This window comes from Pelophylax lessonae, assembly GCF_965119305.1.
Source record: "Pelophylax lessonae genome assembly, chromosome: 2".
Classification (NCBI taxonomy): domain Eukaryota; kingdom Metazoa; phylum Chordata; class Amphibia; order Anura; family Ranidae; genus Pelophylax; species Pelophylax lessonae.
Window position 1 is genome coordinate 228444758 of NC_138769.1, and position 27877 is coordinate 228472634.

Consider the following 27877-nt stretch of genomic DNA (forward strand, 5'->3'; position numbering starts at 1 on the left):
AGTGCTGCGTGACTCCTATAATCACCCTAGTGATTCCAATAAGTGAGATAAAAATAGAAATAAGTGCAATAGAAGTTCATATATATATATTAAAATCATTTCCAAAGAGAGAGTCCAAAGTGTTCCAAAGTAAAATTACAATCCTTTCTCTTTGTGGACGTGCTTAATGTGGGTAAAGTGACTTGATTCCTCCACCTTGTGTGTCACCTCTATGTGTGCCAAACTCTCCCCTTAAAAGCAAGAAAAATAAGCCTCTGGTATAATTCCAGAATATGGGTAGATGTTGCTCTCTTTAGACTCTATTCGTTTTATGATTCAGGTCACCGGTATTGATTCCCCTTAGGTTGAGATTTCCTGGACTTCCATCCGCAAATGACCAATTCGGTCCACTTTACTTGTGCTATCCTCCTTATTTGGCTCAAAAACAAAGGACTATCATGGTGCAGCAATTCTATACTTTTATTTCCATGTACGTAGATATGCACTTACATTTACATTTAGTAGAATTTCATTCAGCATAAACCACAAAACAAACGCTATGGAGATCGAGTTCCGTTCGTAACGTCACTTCCGGGTATAGGGCTCCTCCTACGCGTTACGTCACGAGGTCACATGACTTCCTAAATTAAGCACCATTTTCAACAACATAGCACATTTTCTACACTTTAGCACTCAGCACTTTTTTCAAAAAAGTATTTATTGACACACACCCATCATTATTTAATACACACTCATCGATTAACTTTAGAGACATATAAACATCCAGCCCCGGAAGCGCGCCACTACCCCCATTACAAGGATCTGGTATAGATGTCATGGTGAACCCAATTAAAAAATGTTATCAATTTTAAGGGGGAGCCCCATACAAAGAAAAGGACAAAGCATGCACCCTCAACAAATCCATAACAGACTCTTATCTAAGCATGCAGCCTGACTGACCAGTAAAGGGGGGGATGAGCATGGGTCCCCTGCTCTTCAATCATGCAAGGTCACATGCCCTCAACTTGCCAATCAGGAGCCCCCTGACAAAAGACCATGTCCCCATGTTGGATGAGGACAAGGGCCTCTTCACCACAACCCTGGTCCAATAGTTGTCAGGGTCTGCAGGTGGGGTCCTTACGGGAATCTGGAAGCCCCCTTTAACAATACGATAGATATCAGTCCCCCATGTGAATTAGTAGGGGGTACATAGTATCCTTATTCACTCACTCAGATTGAAAGTGCCTCTGGGAAGCTAGTATAGGCATTATTTCTTTGTGGCTCATGAAGCACTACTTGTCCCTGCCACTTCACCAGACTGTACTGGACTTCTGGTGCTTGCCACTTCACCTGGATGTAGCACACAGCTGGGGCTTGTCTGCTGCAATTTGGTAGGATGTTAAGTGCTTGATGATATAGTACACCTGATTATTTCAGCAGGGATCCCTTGAACACTGTTGCTTGCTTGGTCTGGTGACACTGGCAATGGTGTGGTGTCAGGAACACTGTTGATGGCTACACTAGTCTGGCAATACTGTTACAAGTCTGTTGCTGGCTTACACTGGTCTGGTGGAACTAGGACTGGTGTGGTAGTGATCAGGAACACTGTTGCTACCTGCACTAGTCTGGTGACTCTGGCACTGGTGTGGCTAGTGATCAGGAACAATGTGGTTGCCTTCACTGACTCTGGTGTCTCAGTAAATATGCTGCTAGTGTTTACTGGTTGGGAACACTCTGCTTGCTCTCATAGTTGATCAGTGTGTGAGTGAAAACAGAGAGGTGGCTGCAAAATGCAGTCTTTCTTTACGTTTGTGATTGCTGTACATTGCCATTGAAATCACATGGTACAGGAGAATGTCATGTGTTCTGTACCCTCGCTTTGTGATCTGCACTCTCTAATGAACACAGCGATCACAGAGCATGCTCATATGTGCTCTCGAGGGGGTGCAAGGGCAGTGCAAAGGGGAGGTCATTCTAAAATGGTCAACGACCCCAGTAAGAAGCCAACCATCTGTTTTAATACAACGGTAAATGGTTAACAAGGATTTTCAAGTTGTGTTGGTACTTTTACATATTAAAGTCTAACACCAATCAAATTTTTTTTTAGTTTTGGATACAATAGGAAAACATTTACATTTCACTATTTTCCTGTCTCGGTAATGCTGGTGCAATAAATGGAGATTGTGGACATCAATGGGACTGGAAGGCACAGATTGCAATAACAACATTGTCAGAAAACTTTCTCACTCTAATGTGTTTTTTTTTTTGTGTCCCTGTTGGATACATTTATCAATACTTCCTAGAAATCTTTCCAACATGGAGACAAAACAATACCTGGTAGATATTTTAACCTAGTGGTAAACAATTTTCTAGATATAGGGGCCAAGATATAAAGGCCAAGAACAACATCAAGTGTTGTTCTTGGCCTTTAGCAAAGGGCCACATACTGTATTTTATCCAATGAATGTAATTCTAAATAAAACTGTGAGAGATTGCAGACATGCAACAGAAGGTGGTCAGACACTATGAACATGCAATCAGGACGGCTGATAGGGGGGGCCACCAGTCTTCTTGTAGGGGGCCCGAGCACACAGGGGGGCCCGTACAGCAGAGGGAATCAGTGTGGTCGGACAGAGGGGCAATTACAGGATGCCCTGTACAGCTGAAAACCAATTTCTTTCCCTCCCGTGGGTTTTCAGCTGCTGCAGAGAGAGACACAGGCACTGGGCCCCCACAGAAGCTGCTGGATTCCCTGCTCTGTAAAAAAAAAAAAATTAAAAAATGTAAAATAAAATAATTTTAAAAAATGTAAACTGTTTTTTTTAAATTATAAAATGTTTTTTCAAAAATATAAAAACAAATTAAAAATGCTAATTCACACAGCTTCTTTGTTATCTTAGTGTCCTCCAAGAATGATTTTAGTCGATTTTTTGTGAAAATGTTGTTTCAATATATTCGAGGGGGGCCCTGCCAGGTAGGCTGTATGGGGCCCCGTGATTTCTATCAGCAGCCCTGAATGCGATAGATGTGGTTGTAAACTGAGGACCTGTTGCAGGAGACATTTATAGACTTGAGACATGTTACATGTGATTGCTAGAGATCACTTCTATAATTGCCCTTTTATAAATGAGAGCTTTTACATTTGTGCTCCCAACAACCCCTGTAAAAATGACAAGTGCTAATTGAAATACTTAGCAAGATCTACAGTATTATACAGTATTATAGCAGATCTGAATTAAAAAAATAAATAGAGAAAAGGGATGAATGGCACTAAAAAGGTAACTAGAAGGCAATCTAAAAATTATTTTCCTTCACTGGTTTGAGTAAGCACCAAAAAACAGACTACTGTCTGCATTGGCCCCAAGGGTAGCACAGTAGGTTGAGCACCAATGCCCTAATTTAGCAGTGGCCCCATTTATCCAAAATAGATACAAACTCTTGGCTGCAGTTGGACATTAAGGTGCAATTAACAATTTAAAAATGACTCCGGCAGATATGGGACTATGAGTCAACATTTCACTACCAATGTACCCAGATGTTTAGGGGGAGCCTAAAGTAATATTAGCAGAAGCAGTGTTTTGGGAGAGGCATTAATAAAAGCGTGAAGTATAAGTGGTAAACAGGGGCCTAAAACTAATCAGTGAATACAGGTATGTCTTTCGAAGTAGTCAGACTTTATTAAATATGCAACTCATTTGTTTCTTTGTATTTTCTGCACACATACAAATATGCAATCTTCTATTCTAAAAATACAAACTTCCCCACACCTGAAACCCATATATTTACATTCAAATGATTATATTAAGTATAGCAAAGAGTAGCAATCAAAATGCAGTAAACCTTAGCAATAAAATATATCGCTGGGCTTATTTGGAAAAACAAGACTGAGCCTTGGTAATCTGAAATTATATTTATTCCAATAGTACTTTATTGCTCTTTGTATTATTAAAGTCACAGAACCAAGCTACAGTTTTACAATAAGATCTCAACACAACAGCACAAGTGAAAAAACGTTTGATTTATTAAAAGGTAAATTTCAATGTTTTTTTTTTTAGATATACACCGCCTGGTCAAAAAAAAAGTCGCCACCAAAAAAAAAAAGGTCACACACTCTAATATTTAGTTGGCTTTGATTACGGCACACATTCGCTTTGGCATTGTTTCGATAAGCTTCTGCAATGTCACAAGATTTATTTCTGTCCAGTGTTGCATTCATTTTTTCACTCAGATCTTGTAGTGATGATGGGAGAGTCAGACCAGAGCGCAAAGCCTTCTCCAGCACATCCCAAAGGCTTATTTCCGTCCAGTGTTGCATTATTTTTTTTACCAAGATCTTTAATTGATGATGGGAGAGTCGGACCACTGCGCAAAGCCTTCTCCAGCACATTTCAAAGATTTATTTACAACCAGTGTTACATTATTTTTTCACCAAGATCTTGTATTGATGATGGAAGAGTCGGACCAGAGCGCAAAGCCTTCTCCAGCACATCCCAAAGATTCTCAATGGGGTTAAATTCTGGACTCTGTGGTGGCCAATCCATGTGCAATTGTTGTTATATTTTTTACATTTTATTATAATCCTGTGTGGCTTAAAACAATATACTATAATCCACTCTCAGGAGTTGTGAATGGTATAGTCCACATTTCATATCATGTTTCATGTTATACTCATATTTAGGGTATGACACGAGGCATGATATCATTCCCCAAGCCTCACCTTGCTCACAAGAGCAGGATTGTTATTAGGAATAGTCACTGTTTTCAGCTGTGTGACCACCAAGCCAACCTGATGCCCACCTGTCACATTCTGTAACATTTAGATAGTTCTGTAGTTCTGCCTGCTGAGATATTTACAAAAGAAAAGATCAGGAGGGTACTGGTCTGAGCAAAACCTAAAGCAAAACTACTCTGCATATGAACACTACAAAGCAAAAATGCTATTTAATTCATTTTTATTTTCCAATCATTTTTATTAAGGTTAAAACCCATACTGTACAAATATAAGACTGTACAATACAAAATAAAAAAGTACCAATACATAATACCATTAGCAATAAACACCAGTGGTTGCTAAAGAACCGGAGTTACTCTATTTTAGGCTATGGCCAGGATTCTTAAGAGCAGAGAAAACATCCACTAAAGAGGAGCTGCATAACTGGAGGATTCCCTCATCATAGATGAGGGGTCGTCACAGCCATAAGTCATTCACGGTGGCTGGTCTTTGTGTTTGTATACACAGTCCTCAAACTGGGAGTGGGACCAATGTCCGCCGACCGGGGTCCCCACACCTCTCCCCAAACTATCCAAAGGGGTAGTAAGTTAGAAGAATAGTAACAGGGGAGAAAAGAAAGAAGAAAGGGAAGAGGGGTGAAGTAAAGGGGAAAAAGGAAAGGGGGGGGCAGGGAGCCTCTCTAGTCAATTCATTTTTAATTGCCAAAAGCAAATTCCTCTATCCATCCATACATGTCTCCATGATTTATTTTGGTAAGAGATCATCACCTTAACATTTCTATCTATGGCCATCTTGGGTAAGGGCAGATAATTCATGTAGAATTTACTTCCCATAATCCATCTGCCCTTAGCTCAGGCATGTAGGCAGAAGGGTGTGCTTAGTTAAGGAAAGTCCTCCTCCCCTTTTGAAGACTCATGGGATATTTAGTATCATTTGCCTAGGCCTGAAAACCAGGAAGTTATGCTGGCCATGCCTTATACGAAAAATCGCTCAAACTCATTTTCGATAAAACGAACACTCGGCTGTGAGAGCAGACCATTGTACCATCATTTAATGACCGATAAATCACATTTTTTTCACATTTACCTAGTGCAAACAGTTTGGATGAGAAACACATTAACCTTTAAATTTATCGTTCATTCGGAAGAAAAATTTCAAACTTGCCCTTCATTTTTTGCGGCTCAAAATCATCACAACCGATTACTGATGTGTATATTAAAAAAGAATAGCGCGCAAATGCAAAAGAAATTACTACCAAATCTGAAGACAATCCATAAATAAAAATGGGGATTTGGTCCCACCATATGGCCATATCGTGCTCAAGCCCACTACTGCGTCAAAGTACCCCATTATCAGTGGGTCCTACACTATCCATGAAAAAGAGATGAATCCAGCCTTTCTAACCCTTGGAGATAATACTCCTTGCTGGGAAAGATGTGCAAATGCACTACAGGGGACTCCTCCTATATCCACTTGATGGTGGACACTGATTGAGTACAAGTGTGTGTGGGGGGTGGGGAGGGTTGCTCAACCTCGGTGGTCTGGTCAGACCGAATACATAATAAACAGGCAAAAAATTTGGGGGAGCATACCCATGTATTTCTAAAGCTGCTGCAGCTATGAACCAAAAGACATGTATATTAAAAAAGAATAGCGCGCAAATGCAAAAGAAATTACTACCAAATCTGAAGACAATCTATAAATAAAAATGGGGATTTGGTCCCACCATATGGCCATATCGTGCTTAAGCCCACTACTGCGTCAAAGTACCCCATTATCAGTGGGTCCTACATTATCCATGAAAAAGAGATGAATCCAGCCTTTCTAACCCTTGGAGATAATACTCCTTGCTGGGAAAGATGTGCAAATGCACTACAGGGGACTCCTCCTATATCCACTTGATGGTGGACACTGATTGAGTACAAGTGTGTGTGGGGGGTGGGGAGGGTGTGCCCATTAACTGGCCGAAAAGCAAAAGAACTGTCCAAATGACTGAATTTCGGCCGATTTTTCGTATAGTATATGGCCAGCATAACTGAAGAAATGTAAAAATTTAAATTTTAAAACAAGTAAATGAAATATACATTCCTATTCACTATTTTCTTATCTATTTACTAATGCTACAAATTTAAGGATTGAAAACAGTTCATGTCGATTGAGACTTGAGAGTAAAGTTCCACTTTAAGCAAATAGTAATGCTTGGGCTTCCTGCTTTAGTGCTTGGGCTTCCTGCTGTATTATGCACAGACCGTACAACCAATGCATTCTGAACAGTATCTGATGAATTGTAATTTGTGACTGAGGTGGAGGGGCTGTGGCTGTGCTGTATTGTGGGGAGAGGAAGGCAGAGCAACTTTCATGACCCCAATATTTTAACTAGGGCAGTCTTGATCCCCTAAACTGTCTACATTACATACACATTAATATAAATATAAAATTAGTACAGCAAATCATCTATTTTAAAGTTGTGATCTCAGTGCACAAGGCTCGCTACACATGTGAAAACATTTTTATAAATGTGACTATTCTGTGTCAAAATTTAATTAAAATAGAAAAAAACTCAAGTGAAATCATCAAAAAGCATTCATGTATACAATGTGTCTATCCAAAAATAAACTAACATCAAAAAAGTCCAAAAACAAATCCTGCACTGACAGTAAGTCAATCCCAAAACAAATGAATAATCTTGCCACCTCTGTGTGTGTAGTAATCAACTTCAAAACAGGTGCTCAGATAATCCAACATCGGTGTACACTAGCAGCTCACCTCGAGCGTTGACACCTGTTTTACCAGGGAGTCAAAGTATGCTGTTCCCCCTTAGGGATAAAGGAACTCTGTGTGGATTAATGCATGTCCCTGGATATATCAGAAGTGCTTGCATATTAATCGGCCATAAAAAAAAACAAAAACAAAATATCTAGTGCTCTCTGTAAAAGTGAATTTATTGTGACAAAAGATATTAGAATAGGCTCACTCACATTGAGCAGCACTACAAGCCGTGCCAGCTGTATGAAGCATGTAGCAAAATCCCTTGGCTCACAATTCGGTAATGGTCTTGGATTAGAGTCAGATGTCAGATCCTGCCTCCAGACGCGTTGCGTCTTTAATAGACCTCTTCAGTGGGGATCCCACTGAAGGGTGGGGCTCCAGTTTTAAAATTCTGTTATTAGCGCTATTTTACCACGCCCACAATAAGCTTAGGTGTTAATTTCTTTTCTTGGGGTATGCAAGGGTGACTCGGGTTTTTCACAATCCCTGTTACGATTCTGTTCAGAGTTTGCCGAATCAACCATGAATCAAAACCAAGCAAATGTGTCCATCATTAGACAAAAGATCTAATATTACTAAAGATGCAGTTATCCATTAAAAATGATGTGTTCCAAATCACACCATTTGTATAATAAGCCTCAGATGCTTATTTGGCATACTTTGAATCCTGGAATACAAAGACTCACTCTCAATGAAATGGGATCTAGTTTATCTGTCAAACAGTTTCGTTTCTCTGAAATTTCTATTTCAATAGAAAATATCAGAAAATATCTGTGTGAAGATTCTAACGAAAGAGAAATTTTCCTTTGTGACATATTTTATAAGAAAAAAAAAGTGGAATTGCACGGGCAGTCTAAATTATCTAAGGAAATGGCATGGCATGGCATGGCATCTCAGGATATTCTAAAAGATAGATATTAGGCTCTCTCTAGAGTAATGTAATTTTCAGAGCTGCCACTCGAGGTTGCCATTGAGTTATTCCAGTTATAATTGATTTTATGCTTGCTTCTGTCATACTGCAAATATGTGAAGAATTGAAAACGCAAACCATCTGGGTTTCTAAATGTTTGTTTTTGTTTTAAGTATTTTAAAGTTTTGACTTTCCAACAGTTCCCTAACATTTAAAACAATCACACTTGAACATACATAAGGGCTGGCAAGAATGAGGGATAAATAGCAAAAAAGAAAGGTAGGGCGCTGGATTTTCTGTGCTATTTATTCTCGTGGTGCTGGTCAAAGAGGAGTTGTTTTTTAGGCACCTTTTTGAAGAATGATGGCTGGAGGTCAGCTTGTATCTAGGGTGCAAAATGATGTGCAAGCAAAAAAGGGCCAAACAATCTGAATTTGCTTCAGAAACAGCTATTTTTTACCTCTATCCTTATTTTTGGGATTATTCCACATTTGTCAGTTCAGTATAAGCTTTGCCACAACATTTGCCAAGCCCTGATAGGGGGACCTTTTAACCCTTGAAATGAGTTGACTGTTGCTGAATGTGGCTTCTGGAAAATAATATGTTTGGCACTTTGCTGCTTGAACATTGGCTTATTGAAACAAAGCAATCCATTTTCTCATAATATCTGCATCTACATCACACTCATCCAATCCTAGTCCTACAGTGTATACAAACCTTTGCAATGAATTTTACCTATTTATACCCTTTTACTTTGTTCAGTATACTACTGAAAGTGTTTTGCTATAACTGTAAAACAAAAGCAAAAATACCTGTTAATCCTTCCAGAAATAAGGTACTGTCCTGTGTCCTGTGAAATCTATCTCAAACAGGATTAGCAACCCTACTCAAGGCACTTTTGTGAACTACAGAATATCTTCGTAGGTTTTTAATGAGGGTGACAACATTGCTCCTCCATAGATAGGGTAAAGGTAAATTAAGAAGTATGTTACTACCAGGATCCCCAGGTGTTAAGGGTTTAAAGTAAAAAAAAAAAGGGTCTGAAAAACAAAATAATGTTGGGCCACCACATCTATGGTCTGGAAAGCTGCAATATAGTAAAGCGTAAGTTTAGTTTTATATATATATATATATATATATATATATATATATATATATATATATATATATATTTTTTTTTTTTTTTTTTAATCAGCACAAGGGAAAGTACTTACATTGCATGAAAATTGTCCCTTGTGCTGGTGGCTTCTTGCAACATCTTTATTCTTCTGCACCCCCAGATACTCCTGTAGCTGTGACCTTTTTCAGTGCTGCAGGGGTAAATAAGAGCCCCTGGTGCTGTCACAAGTTCTCATTAAAAATGTCAGCTATGCCTGCCCTACCAACTACCCTGCAACAATCATGAAAACGGTACTATCACTTCCACAAGGAAAAGCACTGCTTGAATAGAGGACAGGGAAATAAATGAAAAGTCCAATTTCCTCTATTTATGGGGGCTTTTCACTGCGGGAATCGATTATACTGCTTTTGTGAATGAAGCAAGGTAGTGGAAAGGGCAGGCTTAGTCAGCACTTTTAAAGAGTGCTTGTGAAAGGTGCAGGGACTCATAACATTCCCTGCAGCAGCAGAAAATCTGGGTATCTGGGGGGTTGGTGGGGGGCAGAGGAATGAAGATTTCAATGAACATAGCAGCCACCAGCACAAGGGATCTTTTCATTTAATGTAAGTATTGTCCCTGGTGCTGATTTTTTTTTTAATTAAAAATTCACTAAGCTTAAAACGGACCTTCACCCTCCCGAGGACAATCCCCCCTCTCCTTCGTTCCTCTGCTGGAATAGGGCATAATTTTTTGGAAGGGCAAACCGATCGCATTACATGGGAAAGAATGACATGACACTTTCAAAGTGGGTGACCTACCAACTATAGCTGCCAGAATCCGCTGATGCTGGAGGGAGAGGAGACGTGCAAGCTGGTCCCTGTGTCATATGCGGCAATCGAGTGCAGGGTCTGGAACGCACGCCAGTGGGTTCCACCCACCACTTCCTGTATTAAATGACTTTACAGTATATCAATTTGAAGTTAAAGTTGTTGTAACCCTAAAAAAAAAAAAAAAAAAAAAAAAAAAAAAAAAGATCCTGTTCCCTTATAGCAGGTTAAACAGCACAGTACTTGCGCTGTCTAATCTGTCCCTCTGTCAGCTGTAAAAAACCTGGCTGATCCTGCCAGTTCCTGTGTCCCCCTCTGGCAGAGATGTATAGTAACTAAGTAGAACTACTTCACTACTGTACTTAAGTACCGAAAGGCGGTATCTGTACTTTCCTAGAGTAGAATGTTTTTCTCCTTCTTCCACTTTTACTTCACTACATTTTTTCGATGATTTCAATATTTCTACTCCGATATTTTTTTTTTGTGCTGCATAGTTACTCATTACAATTATAAAAATTACCACTGCCAGAACAGTAGATGGCAGGTTTCATGAAGTTCAAAAAAATGTGTATAATGTCATGTGTAAATCAGCGCATACGAAAATAAATGCTACTGTATGTATAAATAAAATGGTCTACATATCTGCTGTTAAGTGGAAAGAGAACCTCCCCCAACCAAGGAGAGTCACAAGCATACATAGACCTTTTTTCTGGTAAGAGGCTGATTTTGCTTTTTTCACTGGAAGTTGAGAGCACAGGTTTTGCAGTTTTGTTTCACTGGAAGAGTCTATTTGGATATTATTTTGCACTTACCTTCATCCGCTGGGTAAGGGGAAAATCCACAAGGTGGTGGGAGTCTGCACCTATTATTTGGAATAGCACCTGTTTGATTCCTGCACCTTTGAAAATATATTCATCTTGTTTTGTCACATATATATGGTATTATGGCATTATATATATGGACTTCTTATTGACTTTGATTTCATACACTCTTCCTTTATTTCATTATTGGAATATATTGTTGTATATCACATTGGTTTATATATGATTTTGCGCACCAATAAGCTGTGGAGAAAAAAAAACATGCAGGGAAGAGAAGGAGAGATGCTTTAAAGGGGGAAGGGAGGGACATACTTTATCTGTTTTTGTTTAAAAAAAGTTACAGCCGAAGGAATTGTGATTGTCCTTTAGGTTAATCATTTGAAATAATAAAAAACAATATGATGTTCAAACTTTTGACTTCTTTCTTTAATAACTACATAACACAGTACTTGTACTTTTACTTTCAGTACTTGAGTAGCAAAATTTAAAAAAAAAACTACTTGCAATACTTAAGTACAAAAAATGTTGAATACTTTAGTACTTCTACTCAAGTCACTTTTTGATAGAGCACTTGCACTTCTACTCAAGTCACTTTTTGATAGAGCACTTGTACTTTTACTCAAGTATGGGTTTCGAGTACTTTATACAAGTGTGCCCTCTGGGTGCTAACCCCCTGCTGCTCTGCTCTCACCCCCCACGTCAGCATGGGAATCTGTGTGGGTCTCCGCCACCCCCCTCCTTCTGATATTAGTAGTTAACGTTTAAAAATGTCACTGCCAGTCCCTCTCTTGTATCCAGCCATAAGGCACAGTGTTAGTGTTTTTTTAAAACAATGACTCTAAACACCTTTTTTAGATATTTTCAGGTCAGTCACTTGACTCACTGGTCACTCTCCTACTCTGATCCATGGCTACAGCGGGAGAGGCTGAGCAGCCAGCACTGCAGTCACGTGACTTCCCCGGCTGACGTCAGAGGGAGATCTTGGCCCCTCCCACTGTGGTCCTGGATCAGAGTAGAAGAAAGCGGCTGGGAGTCATGTGACCGGCCTGAAGATAACTGAAAAAAGGTATTTAGAGGCATTGTTTTAAAAAAACACTAACACTGTGCAATATGGCTGGATACAAGAGAGGGGCTGGGAGTGATTTAATTATTTAAGGTTACAAACACTTTAACTGTAAATGAAGTACCTAGAACTATAACTATCACTCCAGCATGTTGCGCAATTATAGTTTACAACACACACAAGCTTTTTTGTTTGGGGTGACAAGGTGCTTACATTTTTTTGTAATTTCTATTTATTTTATTATATTTTACATTTTTAACACCTATTTTTACATATAACTTTATTGCCACCACAAAGGGGGATAACAAGCCCTCTATATGATAGCATTAGGCAGGTGACAGGCACTCTTTATGGAGCTATCGAGGTCTATTAGACAACTATTGTCTCCCCTCACCTATTCAAAACGAAAGTTCCAGCGCTGACACTGTAGCAATTTCACTTCCAAAATTACAGCTGACCAATGGTGCTGCTGCTTAGAAGATGTTGGTGTCAGCATAAATAATAAATGTTTGCAAAAAAGAGAGAGAAAGCAGCGCTAACCATGGTTAGTATCATGGAGACTAGGAGAGCAGCCCATATGAGAAAGTCATATTTATTGAGAAAGACATGTAAAAAAAGTTCCAAACCGGTAGCCTGTCCGGACTGGGGACGCTGGTGGTGAAGAGTGCACAACTGGCAAGGCCGCTGGGTGAGGGGTCCGGTATCCACGGTGTTGTGGGGAGAGCCTCAGCTAGATGATGTCACCTAGGGGTCTAAGGAGCGCCAGACCAGCCGGTGATCAATGGGGACCACCTCCTGCAATGCAGAGCCGAGCGGAGCGGAATCGCCTGGACCGGAAACCGTCAAACCGGAAGTGACGAAACCGGAAGTCAGGGCCAGCTTGGAACGCACACAAAGACAAGTTGACGCGACGACATGTTTCGCACAGATGCGCTTTGTCAAAGTCACGGAAAGGCCAGCAATGGATACTTTTAAAGCCGAGGGGAGGGGGGAGGGCCACGCAGTGCCTCTACACAATTGTTAACCCCTCACCGCCCGCGTGTGTACACTATATAAGGATGATGTACATAAACTTAAGATGCAAATTAAAAAACTTTGGCAATGCAAAAAAACATAAAAGTAATTATAAGATGGGACTACCTTTTGAAAAAAGCATTTATGCTGAATCGCGTCAAGGCCACGCTGCGGACAGCCTACCTTTGCATCTGTATACGCTCTTTTCCACAAGATGTTTGTAAGTGCAATTTGGTGTATTTTTATTTAATAAAAATTTTAGCTGTATTACACTATTTTGTGCTCCCTTGTTTTTTGGTTCATTTCTGGCCATTTGACGGAGTGGGAGCCTCTCTGGTGTGACGGTTCATATCTGCTATCACCTCTTCACCTGAACATCAGTGACCTCGGTCATCCCTTTGGATTATCCATCCATTGTACAACAAGCTGATTTGACTCATATGCTATATGGCATTTTGAGTCCTATCGTTCTGGTGAGCACATTATATCTCTATATCTTGTTGGTGTTGGGATCCAGTGAGCACTTCAATTATCCCCGTTGTGGACTGTTTTTTTCACTTCACATATGGGACTGTTGATTTGATGTTCACTTTTACTTATTTATTTTGCAATTTATTTGTATTTACCTTCCTTGGTTTATATATATACATGTTTATATTGCTAGTATTTATTAGCGCTGCACTTTTTTCCACATTTAATTATAAGATATAAAATATAAACATGAATCCATAATGAATTTGTTAAGTGAAAATTGCACATATCAACCGCAAAAAAAAAAATATATCTATTTCTGGATGCCAAAAAGGGGAAAAACAAATAAAAATTAATGGAAAAATATAATAAAAATAAAAACAAAAATTAAGACAAAAATAACAATAATAATAATAAAAGTAGAAATAATAATGAAAATAAAAATAAATAAGTATAAAAATAATAAAAATAGAACAAAGATAGAAAAACGTAGTTGAAAAAGAACAAAAACACTGTATATTCTGAATCATACAATGGTATGCACTTCCAGTTCTTCATTCAAGCCGCCAGGCCTTTCCGTGACTTTGGCAAAGTGCATCTGCATGAAACATGTTGTCAGGGCAACTTGTCTTGGTGTGCGTTCCAAGCTGGCCCTGACTTCCGGGTTCATCACTTGCGGTTTGACGGTTTCCGGTTCAGGCGATTCCAGGCCGCTCGGCCCTGCATTGCAGGAGGTGGTCCACATTGAACACCAGCTGGTCCAGTGCTCCTTAGACCCCCAGGTGACATCATCTAGCTGAGGCTCTCCCCACAACACTGTGGATACCATACCCCTCTCCCAGCGGCCTTGTCAGTTGTGCACTCTGGACAGGCTACCGGTTTGGAACTTTTTTTTCCATGTCTTTCTCAATAAATATGACTTTCTCATATGGGCTGCTCTCCTAGTCTCTGGGTAGCGCTGCTTTCTCTCTTTTTTTTCCCCTCACCCATTGCGTCACCCAACCAAGCACAGTACTGTGCTTGATCAGCTATTTCCTCTGCTTTTTAACCTTTTCCCACCCGGCCTATTGTAAAATGACAGCCGGGCAGGAGCACTGTTGTTCTGGGAAGACATCATATTATGTCCTCCCAGGATTGTGCCTCCAACACGCCCCACGGGAAATAGTTTGCTATGATCTGTCACCTGGCAAGTCCACCAGACACAGCTGATGATAAATCACTGTACCGGCCCACTGCTGGTACCATGAGATTGTTCTGGCTAATCACAGCAGATCACATGACAGTTGTACACAATGAAAGGCTTTGTTACATGCCTTTCATTGTGTACTATTGTGATGATCTCTGTGATTGGTCACAGTCATCACATGGTACAGACAGGGCTAATTACAGCCAATCTGTACCATGTGATTAGCTGTGGCTAATCACAGCTAATCAAAATAGTAAACACTAAATGAGTAGTTTTTAGTGAGAAAAAAAGGTTGCTCAAACTGTAAAATGCACAAGAATAAGCAATCATAGTGTGTACAAAAAGAAATCCTGGTAACCTCCCCAGAGTGGTGTTCTGGTCACTGTATGTAAAAAAAATGTAAAAAAAGCAAAAAAAAAAAAGTAATAAAAAAAAAAATATATATATATATATATGTGTGTGTGTGTGTATATATATTATTATTGTTATTTTTAACATACTGTCACCAGTCAGTGTCCCTGATCACTGCCATGCCAATTATATAATGACACTGTACTGCACTGTGAAATTGTAAAAAACAAATTAAAATGTCTTCATTTTCCAAAAAATTGTGGCAAAAAATGACAACTACAAAAAAACTTGACATACCATTTGCTAAATACCTTGGACTGTCTACTTTCTAAAAAACGGTCATTTGGGGGATATTTGTACTGTTTTGGCATTGTTGGGCCTCAAGAAATGCTGTCAGTACATCAGGATAGATTGATTTTCAGATATACAGTATATACCATAGTTTGTAAACTTTTTATAACTTTTCTACAAACTAAATAATATACACTAATTTGGGTTATTTTCACCAGAGAAATATAGCAGGATACATTTGGTCTAAATGTATGAAGAAGGATTATTTATTAAAAATGACATGCAACCTCGCATTATCAATGATTGTGGAAATTTGTATGCTTTCTTCAGCCAGTCGTCTTCATACATTTAATTGGAACTGCAGCAAACAAAAGTTCCAGCATCATCACCGTGCCCAATACAGATTTGTGATTCATCACTGAATATCACTTTCATCCAGTCATCCACAGTCCATGATTGCTTTTCTTTAGCCCACTGTAACCCTTTTTTTTTCTGTTTAGGTGTTAATGATGGTTTTCTTTTTCTTTTTTTTTTTTTTTTTCAAAGTAAATTTTTATTGAGTTTATATGCAATACAGAAACAGAAAATGAAACATTAACATGTACAATATGTGAAACAGAGCTGAAACAGAAGAAAGTACATGTAAACTTTATAACGGTAACAAATAACATAACAAAAGGGAAGGGGACAGAGAAAATCAACGATCATGTTATGGATATGCCATAAGGTTTGATCACAGACACTTAGAGGAATATTCACTGGGTGGGTGATTATCAGCAGAGAAGGTAGAGTGGGAGGATAGGATACCATATGAGCACCTTGGATACATCGAGCTGTGGAGGTCCCCCCTGAAGGTGACCCAGCCCCGGGCACCCCAACAGGACCTTGCCACCCCCATTGGGACCTCCCATCCCCCGCTTTCTCCTCCGGTATCACAGTAGGGTCATAGTTATAAACGTCTCCGGTAAGTAGCTTCATTGTTATAAGTGTTTAAGTCATGGTATTGTGCCAGACGGACCATGCGTTTGCGCATTTTTCAAGTGTCATTCTAGACATTGCTAACGTGCTCAAGGACGCAGTTTTGGTTGATGTTTTCGTTTGGCTTTTCTGTATGTAAATACTATTTCCTTTAGGCAATGTCTTACAGTTCGGTCACAGACATTGACTCCAGTTTCTGACCATTTGTTCCTCATTTGTTTTGTTGTGCATTTTCTGTTTTTAAGACATGTTGGTTTAGGTTTTCTATCTTGACGCTTTGATGTCTTCCTTGGTCTACCAGTACGCTTCCCTTTAACAACCTTGACATTTCATTTGTACTTGGTTCAGATTTTAGACACAGCTGACGGAACAATCAACATATTTTGCAACATTTCGTGATGACTTACCTTCTTGAAGAAGTTTTATAATCCTTGCCTTTGTTTCAACTGACATCTGTCGTGTTTGAGCCATGATTCATGTCAATCAGATTAGTGCAACAGCTCACCAAGGTGTGCAAGCGCTCTTTTTTAACTGCAGACTAATTAGCAGATGTAATCTCATGCAGATGTTTGTAGTGTTTCTTAAAGCCAGAAGGTTGGATTGTTAAATGAAAATAGTTTTGAGGCATGTCTTTTTTTTCTACACAATTAAACAATTGAATGAACATTTTCCAAGAATGGTAATTCTATATTTTTGCAGGGGTTGTATGTAGTGCCCTTTTGCAGTAGAAGAGAGAGGACTCTTAAAGCCTAACTGAATTTACAGCTTAAAGCGGAGTTCCAGCCATTCACTCACCTGTCCAACGGTCCAGCGATGCGGCCGCCCGAAGCCTCGATCCTCTCCCTCGGCGCCGGCATCACTGCTGTGGGCACCCGGCTGTGATAGTTTACGGCTTCACAGCCGGGTACCCACTGTGCATGCGCGAGTCGCGCTGCGCGTCTTGATTGGCCGGCAATCTTCTGGGACCTCTGACGTGTCCCAGAAGATTGCAGGGAGGGAGGGGGAGAGGAGAACTTCCGTTCAGGGCGCCGTGGCGCTCCGAGCGGAAGTGGGAGCAGGTACCTGTCAAAACTAGGTACCCGCTCCCCCCCCCAAAAAAAATGACATGCCAAATGTGGCATGTCAGGGGGTCAGGACTCCCTAAAGCGGAAGTTCCATTTTTGGGTGGAACTCCGCTTTAAATCAGCTAAATACATTCCAACTGCACCAAAACAAAATGTGTGAAAGGTCCTATAGTTTGTGTTCTTTAGAAAGTAGCCCCCTATAGCTCTGTAATGAGTAAAACTCCCTGTTAACCACTTGCCGACATCCGCACGACTATTTACTGCGGCGGTCAGCCCCTCACAGGCAGAGCGACGTAGTACTACGTCGCTAGCCTGTGAGGGTCTAGGGAGCGAGCGAGCGGGGTCCGTGACGCGGGGAGGGTCACGGACCCCCCCCCCGCGCGTGTGACCAGCACACCCTATGTCCGCCGGTCACTCGGCGATCGTCGGTGCAGAGGGAGAAAGGCAGGCGGCTAATGTAAACAAGCCGCCTGTCATTCTCCCCTGTGTAGAAACAGTGATCGTACGGTTCTACTATGTAGGACCGTTGATCACGGTTCCTACAGCTCAAGCCACAGCCAATCACAGTTAGAATCACGCCCCTAGGGACACACACCACCCCTCCCTCTCAAAAAAAAAGTTAACCCCTTCACTGCCAGTGTAATTTTACAGTAACAGTGCATATGTATAGCACTGATTACTGTAGAAATGTCACTGGTAACCCCAAAAGTGTCAAAAATGTCAGTCAAGGGTCCGATCTGTCCACCACAATGTCGCATTACCTCAAAAAAATTGCAGATCGCCGCAATTACGCCTTAAAAAAAAACAACAAAAATGACAAAAATCTTTCCCTTTGTTAGTAAACGCGATAACTTTTGCGCAAACCAATCAGAATACGCTTTTTGCGATTTTTTTTACCAAACATATGTAGCATAAAACAAATTGGCCGAAAATGTTAAAAAATTTAGATTTTTACATTTTTTTAGGGGGAATTTCATATAAAAAAAATTTGAAAAATATTGTTATTTTTGCAAAATTGACGCTCTTTTTTTGTTTATAGCGCATGATCAAAAAATCGCACAGGTGATCAAATACCACCAAAAGAAAGCTCTGTTTGTGGGAAAAAAAGGATGTCAAATTCCAAATTCATTTAGGTACAGCGTCGCACGACCGCGCAATTGTCCGTTAAAGTCACGCAGTGCCGAATCGCAAAAAAAACCCTGGTCGGAATGGGGGTAAAATCTTCCGGGGCTTAAGTGGTTAAAAGAAGAGCTCTAGCTCTGACTCTGTATTAACTGCTGCAGAGAGACCAGAGTTTCCACAGAGACCAAGGGTCCTTCTCTTACAGCATGCTGGTACAAAACAGGCTTTTCATTTCAGGCTGTTACTGCTTTTTAAAGAAAAGGCTTGCAAATCTTTTGTTTTGATGCACCTTAAATTAATTTAGCTTGCTGGCACGGAGGGGGGGGGGGGGCAGCATGCTGTCAGCTATTATATGTTTACCATAACCAAGTATTAGCATGATGGTACTACTTATGTGTGAGTTTAGCACCCCTGACTGAAGGCCAAATGACTTCACTGGGCCCCACACCAACAAATAATCTCTTTTTACTTGCCACTGACACCTGTCCCAGCACCAACTACAGAGTCACTTTGGGGGAAATAGTGTTGAACACTGATTTGTTCCACAAGCTCGATTATTCCCGTCACATGGTACACTCTCTTTGCTTCAGCCCAAAGGTTTGGATGAAAGCTGATGTATACTTTGCAAGGTTTCACAAATCCGTAGACTACGCCCAGTCCCTAGGGGGTTTCCATTACAAAATGAGCCCTAGCATAGGGACCTTGCTGCTTAGAAAAGTAGACAATTCAGTCACCAATCCACCCCTCTGAGGGAACCTCCATCACTGGTACCACTGCTTCCTATTCTAAGTCAGCTGTTCCATCTTTCCTTTCCTTTCCTTACTCTGCATCACCCTTAGGTTCATGATGATTTACACTTTTGGCACTTTTCCACTGCAAGTACCGGCTAGTACCGGGTCAGCTCTACTCGGCCCTGCTTGGCCCAGTTTGCTTTTCCACTGCGGTACCGCATGGTATAGTGTCGGAACGGTTCGGTACGGTACGGTATAGGTTTGCTTTTCCACTAAAGTAGTAATAAAGTTAAGTGGGTGGGATAACAACAGGGTGGGTGTGATTCTCTGACCAATCAGTGGCTAGTAGTGACTGCATGCAAAGGATTGTGGGATATGGTACCAGTTTGGTACCTGTTGGAACCACAATCGAGTAGGTACTGTTTTTTCAGAGCCGTACCGTACCGTTCGGTTCCATGCAGTGGAAAAGCAAACCTATACCGTACCGTACCGAACCGTTCCGACCCTATACCATGTGGTACCGCAGTGGAAAAGCACAAAAGCGCGCTGAACTGGTACGGTTCCATGCAGTGGAAAAGCGCCATTTGTTCCCTATTTCTGTTCACTGTAGGAGCATACTCTTATCCCCTTCACAAGTAATTCCCACCTGACTTTGTTACTAAAGCAGAGCTTTTTTACTTATATGGCGTAATATGAAACTGTTCCTTTGCATCTCCACTATACATTTCTCCATCAGTTACATGGACAATACAACTTACTAACAAACATAGCACTACTCCTTTTCTTGTCTGCGTACTACATGCTGGACTTGGGCTAGGCTGTAGCGCTCATACCATTGGCTTGCAGTAGCTCCCAAACCTTACTGACATGACTCCAACTATACAGTTCTGCTTCAGGGTCACACTGCAGGGTGACTTTACTCTAGGTGTAACTCTACATCTCCACATGTATGGCCTTTCCAACTCTCAGGATGAACCAACCTCTGGCCCAAACCCCTCTTGCTATTTATATTCCCGCGACAGGCCAAAAAAGACAGAAACGCTACAGCACCTTAAACCCTGGGTCACTGGACATTAACCCACTTGTAAAGATCACAATTGACATTTTAAGCACCTGCCTGCAAGCTGATTTAAACTGAAACATTAGTTGGGCTTTAAATACGGGAAGTGCAAAAATGAAACCCATCCTTTCAAACTTGCTACTACGGTGACAGAGATTCTACAGGGTCATTTCTAACAATAAAGTGTTTATCTAGCCAAAAATGTTTTAGTTTTGAAAGAGTGGAATAGGATTAGGACCCCATTTGAATTTTACTGCTATCAGAGGTTGGAGAGATTTCTTCTCACTTTATTGTCACAGTACCAACAGCTTCATCAAACAGAAGGTGAGAATAAATCTGTAGTAGAGAAAATGATCAAAAAGCTGGTATGAGTTTTAGCATTCCACTACATTCTCACTAAAAAAAAAAAAAACTTTTATCTCTTTGGCGGTGTTTCTGATTTTACCTTATTTTCTTTCTTGTCTAATCCTTTTTACTGGTACTGCAAGTGATGGAAAATCAGGAATCAGTTAAAACATGGGCTTCTCCAGCGGCCATCTCTATGATTCCCAAACCACACACAGACGACTCCTCCTGGTCCAATTATCGCCCAATCTCTCTTCTAAATATAGACATCAAAGTGATGGCCAAAATACTGTCTACACGCCTTAACCCAATCATAGGCTCCCTAATCCATAAAGACCAAACCGGATTCATTCCCTGCCGACAAGCCGGAGACAACGTTCGCAGGGCTATACACTTAACCTATCTCGCACGTCATCGTAACATCCCTGCCTGCTTTGTCTCCCTTGACATTAGAAAAGCATTTGACTCCCTCTCCTGGTCCTACTTACAAACCGTATTACACAGATGGGGTTTTGGCCCTCACTTTCTCTCTTGGATATCATCGCTCTATTCTTGCCTGTCAGCGTTTGTCCGCTACGCAGGCTTCCGCTCATCCCCCTTCCCTATTCGGTCTGGCACTAGGCAAGGCTGCCCTTTATCTCCCCTCCTCTTCGCACTAGCAATAGAGCCCCTAGTACACAAAATCCGTGCCAATCCGGACATAAAAGGACTTGAATTTGGGGGCTTCCACCACAAACTGTGTCTCTTCGCGGACGACATCCTCTTGTTCCTTACGTCCCCTCTCATTTTGGTACCCAACCTCCTCGCTACCCTGTCCCAGTTCGCACACCTTTCAGGCCTGACTGTTAACCCTGGTAAGTCGCGTGCTCTCAATGTTTCTCTGCCCCCTTCTCTCCTTTCACAACTACGTGCGGTGCTCCCCTTCTCCTGGGCGCAGCACTCCCTACCCTACCTGGGGATTAAGTTGACGGCGGACCCGCTGGAGCTGTTTTCGGCTAACTACCCCCCCATGCTTCATCATCTCACGAACTTGATGACATCTTGGTCCTCCATACCTCTAGCCTGGATGGGGCGCATCACTGTCGCTAACATGGCCATTCTGCCTAAGATTCTGTATCTCTTCCGGGTGCTCCCGATTAATGTCCCCTCTTACTACCTTCGCCAGCTTCAGCGACGCACCTTCACATACGTCTGGGGCAAGTCTAGACCTAGAATACCCCGCAGAACACTCTTTCTCCACAAACTCCGAGGCGGCCTAGGCCTCCCACACTTTACCAAATACTACCAGGCAGCCCAGCTAGCCCAACTACCCAAGTGGCATGCCACCTGCGAAGTCCCACTCTGGGTATCCCTGGAAATGGTTGAATGCGACCCCCTCTCTGTAGCTAACTTATTATGGCTTAATAGGTCCATCTCTAATCCCGTCATGCGCCACTCCCTACGCCTCTGGGACGCCCTTAAATTCAAATTCAAGCTACAATCACCACACAACCCGCTGCTTTCCTTTCTACGCAACCCATCCTTTCTCCCAGCCTGGGAATCCCCCTCATCCTTCCGACACTGGGCGTCAGCTGGTCTACTTCGGGCACACACTCTGATAGCATCCGACACTATTAAGCCTTTCTCTACGCTTTGTGAGTCCCACCACCTACGGAGCTCTGATATTTTCCGCTACCTCCAACTAAAACACTTTTACGCCAATTGCATCCACACTGACTCTTCTCTGCCCACCATGACAGCTTTCGAACATACCTGCCACCGTGACCCACACACCCGGGGCCTCATTTGCCAGCTGTACTCCAGACTCACGGACTCCCCTGACAACACCCCCCCCACTTATGCTGCTAAATGGGAACAGGATCTGGGGTCCTCCTTAGATACTGAGGCCTGGGCTAAGATCTGGCAAGTGACAAAAGTGGCCTCCTAAAATATAGTTGCCTTGGAAACCAATTACAAAGTGCTGATGCGGTGGTACTTGGTACCCTCACGTATTGCAAAATTCCTACCCTCCCACTCTTCCACATGCTTCCGAGGCTGCCTGGAGGCGGGCACACACATGCACATCTGGTGGACTTGCCCACTAGTAAAAACCTTCTGGCAAGCTGTCTTCCAAATCCTCTCTACCATGCTGGCAGAATAAATCGCACCTGACCCCCTCTTTGCGTTACTCAATGTGAAGCCGGACACTGTATCTAACTCTAAGCACAAACTATTCCTCCAAGTCACCACGGCAGCCAAACAAACCATTGCAAGAGCATGGAAGTCCCCGCACCTCTCCTTGCCTGAGGTCAAGCAGCGGGTCACCACAGCCATGATACACGCCGAAATTGAGGCGGTTCTAATAGATAAAATAGACAAGTACAGTAGACTTTGGCAACCTTGGGTTGACAATTTTCTTCCATCCAATTTTGACACCTCCCTCCTACTGCCCTGATATTAACCTGAGGCTTACTGGCTACTACTCCCTGTTCATTGCCCCCCCCCCCCGGCGAACCTCCCTTCTCCCCCTCCCCTTTTTTCCTTCTCCGCCTACCCACGTGATTTGTTCTGGCACCAACAACACACCTGTTTGATCCTGTCAAGAACTACAGAGTGCTCCCCGCAGGCTCCCTGGTTTGGCCTGCTTTTCCTGGTTTTACTTATTGTATCCTCTGTTTCCCCCGTCTAGTTGCATTACCATGTGGATTATCGCACACATTTATTCTCACGTACTACCGAGCTACTGGGCTTTGTTCACCCTTGCTTCGCCTGCTGCTTGGCCGCGCCTCCCCACCTGGGCACAGAGTGTTCCCTTTATGGGGTGCCTATGGGTTGGCTACGCCGGTTGTAGAGTCCTGGCCACAGCCCCCCTGGTTACCTCTTATCTACCTACTTCTAAGTTTGACCCATGGTTATTGTAAGCATTATTTTGTTAGCGCATCTGGCTTGTACTTATCTTGTCACTCTGTTTACCAATTGTTGTTACCTGTTTACTTTGTTCTCCAATAAAATGTTTGAACCATAAAAAATCAAAAAAAAACAAAAAAAACATGGGCTTCTCCACCTCTAAAAAAACAAAATGTTTGGCTGAACATGCACTTTAGGCCATTTCATCTGAATCTAAATAGTACACAATACTTATATGCTACTATAAAACAAATAATCCAGTGAGCAACCTCCCTAAATATATAAATAAATGCCGCAAGCACTTCACTTCTCATAAAGTGTGAAAAATCTAAATAAATAATTGTTAATAATTGTTGCGCAAATATGAGTAAGATTACCTAATATCAAAAAAACGAAGAGATTTCCAGTCACAACAACTCCCTTCCAGTGCTCCTTACCACTAAGACCAGTTATAGGTGGAGGCGGTGACCACTTTGTGCATTATTGATATCTATATTGAGCCAGGCAACGCACTGACACCTTTTCCGCCATTGTGCGATGTGCTGGGTGTTCAGTGTGACCCTGTGCCTTTAAGGAGGGGTGGGCTCCCTCTAGTCACCTGTCCTCCATCTATCCCATTAAATGCATGTGCTCTAATTGTAGAGACTCTTTAAATTGTAGAGTTAGGGACTGCAGATCCCAGGGTGCCTTGTTGATGCCTGCAGCTTACGCATGTATTTGCAAATGTGTGCAACCAAACCCCTGTTTTTAACGCATACTGTTAGACAGGTCAATTTGGTTGGTCGCTGGCTGGTTGGTAAGTTGTGACTGGAAATCTCTTCGTTTTTTTGATCTGCGTCCGCCCTTCCAGAGCTCCTTACCACTAAGACCAGTTATTGGTGGAGGCGGTGACCACTTTGTGCATTATTAAGATTACCTAATAACCTAGTGAGATCAATAAAAAAAAAAAAATTATATATATGCGTGAATCAATATGCTGCTATACTGTATGAAAATGGTACACCAGCATATACATATAACATATAACATATACATATAACAATACAACATAATGATAAAATGAAAATGTTACAGTAGAAACAGTGCATTAAAAAGAGTATAATTAAGTTTGTAATAATCAGTGTGATTAGTATTTTATGGATGTCGCGCTACCACCATAGGAGATGCTAGTATTTACCCTTGTTTCAACTCTTCAGCCAGGCACACAGTATTTCCAAAAGCCAAGTACACAACTTATGCTTGTTTCTTCAATAAACAGTCTAGGGATTTTGGTTGTTTTTGGTATTTTATTGTAAAACTTGGATAGGGAGGGGAATGTAGTGGGATACTCCAAATTCAACTAGTTGCAATGAGGACACCTTCTTCAACTAACCTGTAAATTTTCTGCTTGATGCACCGTGCACTCTTAAAGCAAGTCTTCTACAATGGACTGTTGCTCTTCAGAATACTAGCCAGTACCCTTCTTCTGCTGAACCCATTAGCTGACTTTCCTAGCACAGGGTTTAGGGGTTTAGCCTGAGAACCAGGCCCCAAGATCTTTACAGCCTGTACTCACAAGGCCTCTGGACTGAATGGTAGCCTCCTTTCAATCTTCCAGCAGCACCCTTCAGTGATCCCAGACAGATCTTCACAGGGACACCTCCCCCCTCAGTCAGCCCTTTAGTACACTCGAGCCAGCACCCCAACCTCCCACCTGAGGCCACATGGCAGCAGGTGCTGAGGAGGGCACAGCACCCGCTTCTCATCTGGACTTTCCTCTCCAGGCCAAGACTCCTTCCTGTGTGTTACACCGAATATAAGTACCATTCCCAGCAGGCATAGGGGCCTATATGCTTGGAATCGACTGAGATGGCATCCATATTCATGCTGCTGGTTTGCACAAATGACTCCTATTCATCCAGCAGCTTCCAAAGTTGTCTGTATACAGTGGAGCCAATGCAGACACAGCAGGATTGTGAAACAAAGTAAAGTAAGAGGTTAAGTAAGAAGCTGCTGTGTTAAGCAGGAGAAAACACTATACTAAACTATGTACACCCCAGCAACCTACCTGGGAGGGTGCTACATGGACATAGCTGCTGAAAACTAAATGCAGGACATAAGAAGAATTACTGTTGTTCCAGTCAGAAGGGATATATCTTGGATGGAAAGTATCTAACTTCTTGTTTTTGGAGGTGGGCCCTTTAAATGTCAATACAGGGTTATGAACAGGGAAAGTGAAAAGGAAATAAAGAGAGAAGAAATAGGTCAGGTGTTTGGAGGGTGCCTTGAGTTTAGCATGGGCAAGAGGGGGTTCCTCCCCTGCATGTCTGGGTGAGATAACTGCTATTGCTGCTATGTATTTGAACTTGTGTTTGCTTTATGGACATTATACTACTGAATCATCTTTTGTGGTCAAGACTTTACTGAGCTGCCACAAAAAGCACTGTTTGTTTTTATTGTATGCCACTGAAGACATACTGTACCTCCAAAGGTCACTAAGTTTTGTGGCAAACAATTTGGTGGAGGATGCTGGCAAACACGATAAAAGATACTAAAAGAAAAGGAAAGGACAGAACCCATTTTGTTTTATTGCTTTTCTTAGATTTTATTATGGAAGAAATATAACATTTGGTGGTGGCCAGTGCTGCACATTAGCAAAAAAAATGCAGAGCAGGGCCTAGTTCTGGCTCTCTAGCAGAATTTGGAGTTCCAACAAAGAAATACAGAAGCCCAACTATCTGCCAGGTTAAAGACCACAGCAGCATAGATGAAAAAAAATAAAGTGGGACTAAATTCTTTCAATCATCATTAACTATTTTAATCCTTATTCTGCTAGCATTAGTAAATAGACAAGAAGATACAGCTCAAATTATAGTTGTGCTCATAAGTTTACATACCCTGGCCATTTTTCAGAGAATATGAATGATAACACAAAAACTTTTCTTTCACTCAAGGTTAGTGTTTGGTTGAAGCCATTTATTATCAATGAACTGTGTTTACTCTTTTTAAATCATAATGACAACAGAAACTACTCAAATGATTCTGATCAAAATTTTACATACCCCAGTTCTTAACCACTTAAGCCCCGGAAGATTTTACCCCCTTCCTGACCAGGGGGTATTTTGCGATTCGGCACTGCGTGAATTTAACGGACAATTGCACGGTCGTGCGACGCTGTACCTAAACTAATTTGACGTCCTTTTTTTTCCCACAAACAGAGCTTTCTTTTGGTGGTATTTGATCACCTGTGCGATTTTTTGATCATGCGCTATAAACAAAAAAAGAGCGTAAATTTTGCAAAAATAACAATATTTTTCACATTTTTTTTATATGAAATTCCCCCAAAAAAAATGTAAAAAAAAAAATGTAAAAATCTAAATTTTTTAACATTTTCGGCCAATTTGTTTTATGCTACATATGTTTCGTAAAAAAAAATCGCAAAAAGCGTATTCTGATTGGTTTGCGCAAAAGTTATCGCGTTTACTAACAAAGGGAAAGATTTTTGTCATTTTTGTTGTTTTTTTTTTTAACGCGTAATGGCGGCGATCTGCGTTTTTTTTTTTGCGCTACTGCGACATTGCGGGGGACAGATCGGACCCTTGACTGACATTTTTGACACTTTTGGGTTTACCAGTGACATTTCTACAGTAATCAGTGCTATAAATATGCACTGTTACTGTAAAATTACACTGGCAGTGAAGGGTTTAACTTTATTTGAGAGGGAGGGGCTGTGTGTGTCCCTAGGGGCGTGATTCTAACTGTGATTGGCTGTGGCTTGAGGTGTAGGAACAATGCTCAACGGTCCTACATAGTAGAACCGTATGATCATTGTTTCTACACAGGGGAGAATGACAGGCGGCTAGTTTACACTAGCCGCCTGCCTTTCTCCCTCTCCCCCGACGATCGCCGAGTGACCGGCGGACCCGATGTCACACACGCGGGGGGGGTCCGAGACCCCGCGGGAGCGCGCCTCCGGCGGAGTGCGCTCGCTCCCCAGAGCCTCACAGGCTAACGACGTAGACCTACGTCTCTCTGCCTGTGAGGGGCTGACTGCCGCAGTAAATATACTGTGCGCAGTCGGCAAGTGGTTAATACCATGTATTACCCCCTTTAACATCAATGACAGCTTGAAGGCTAACTTTGAGTCAGTGTACAGAGAGACATCAGTCCTCAGAGTGGGGCATATATGTGCTGGGAAG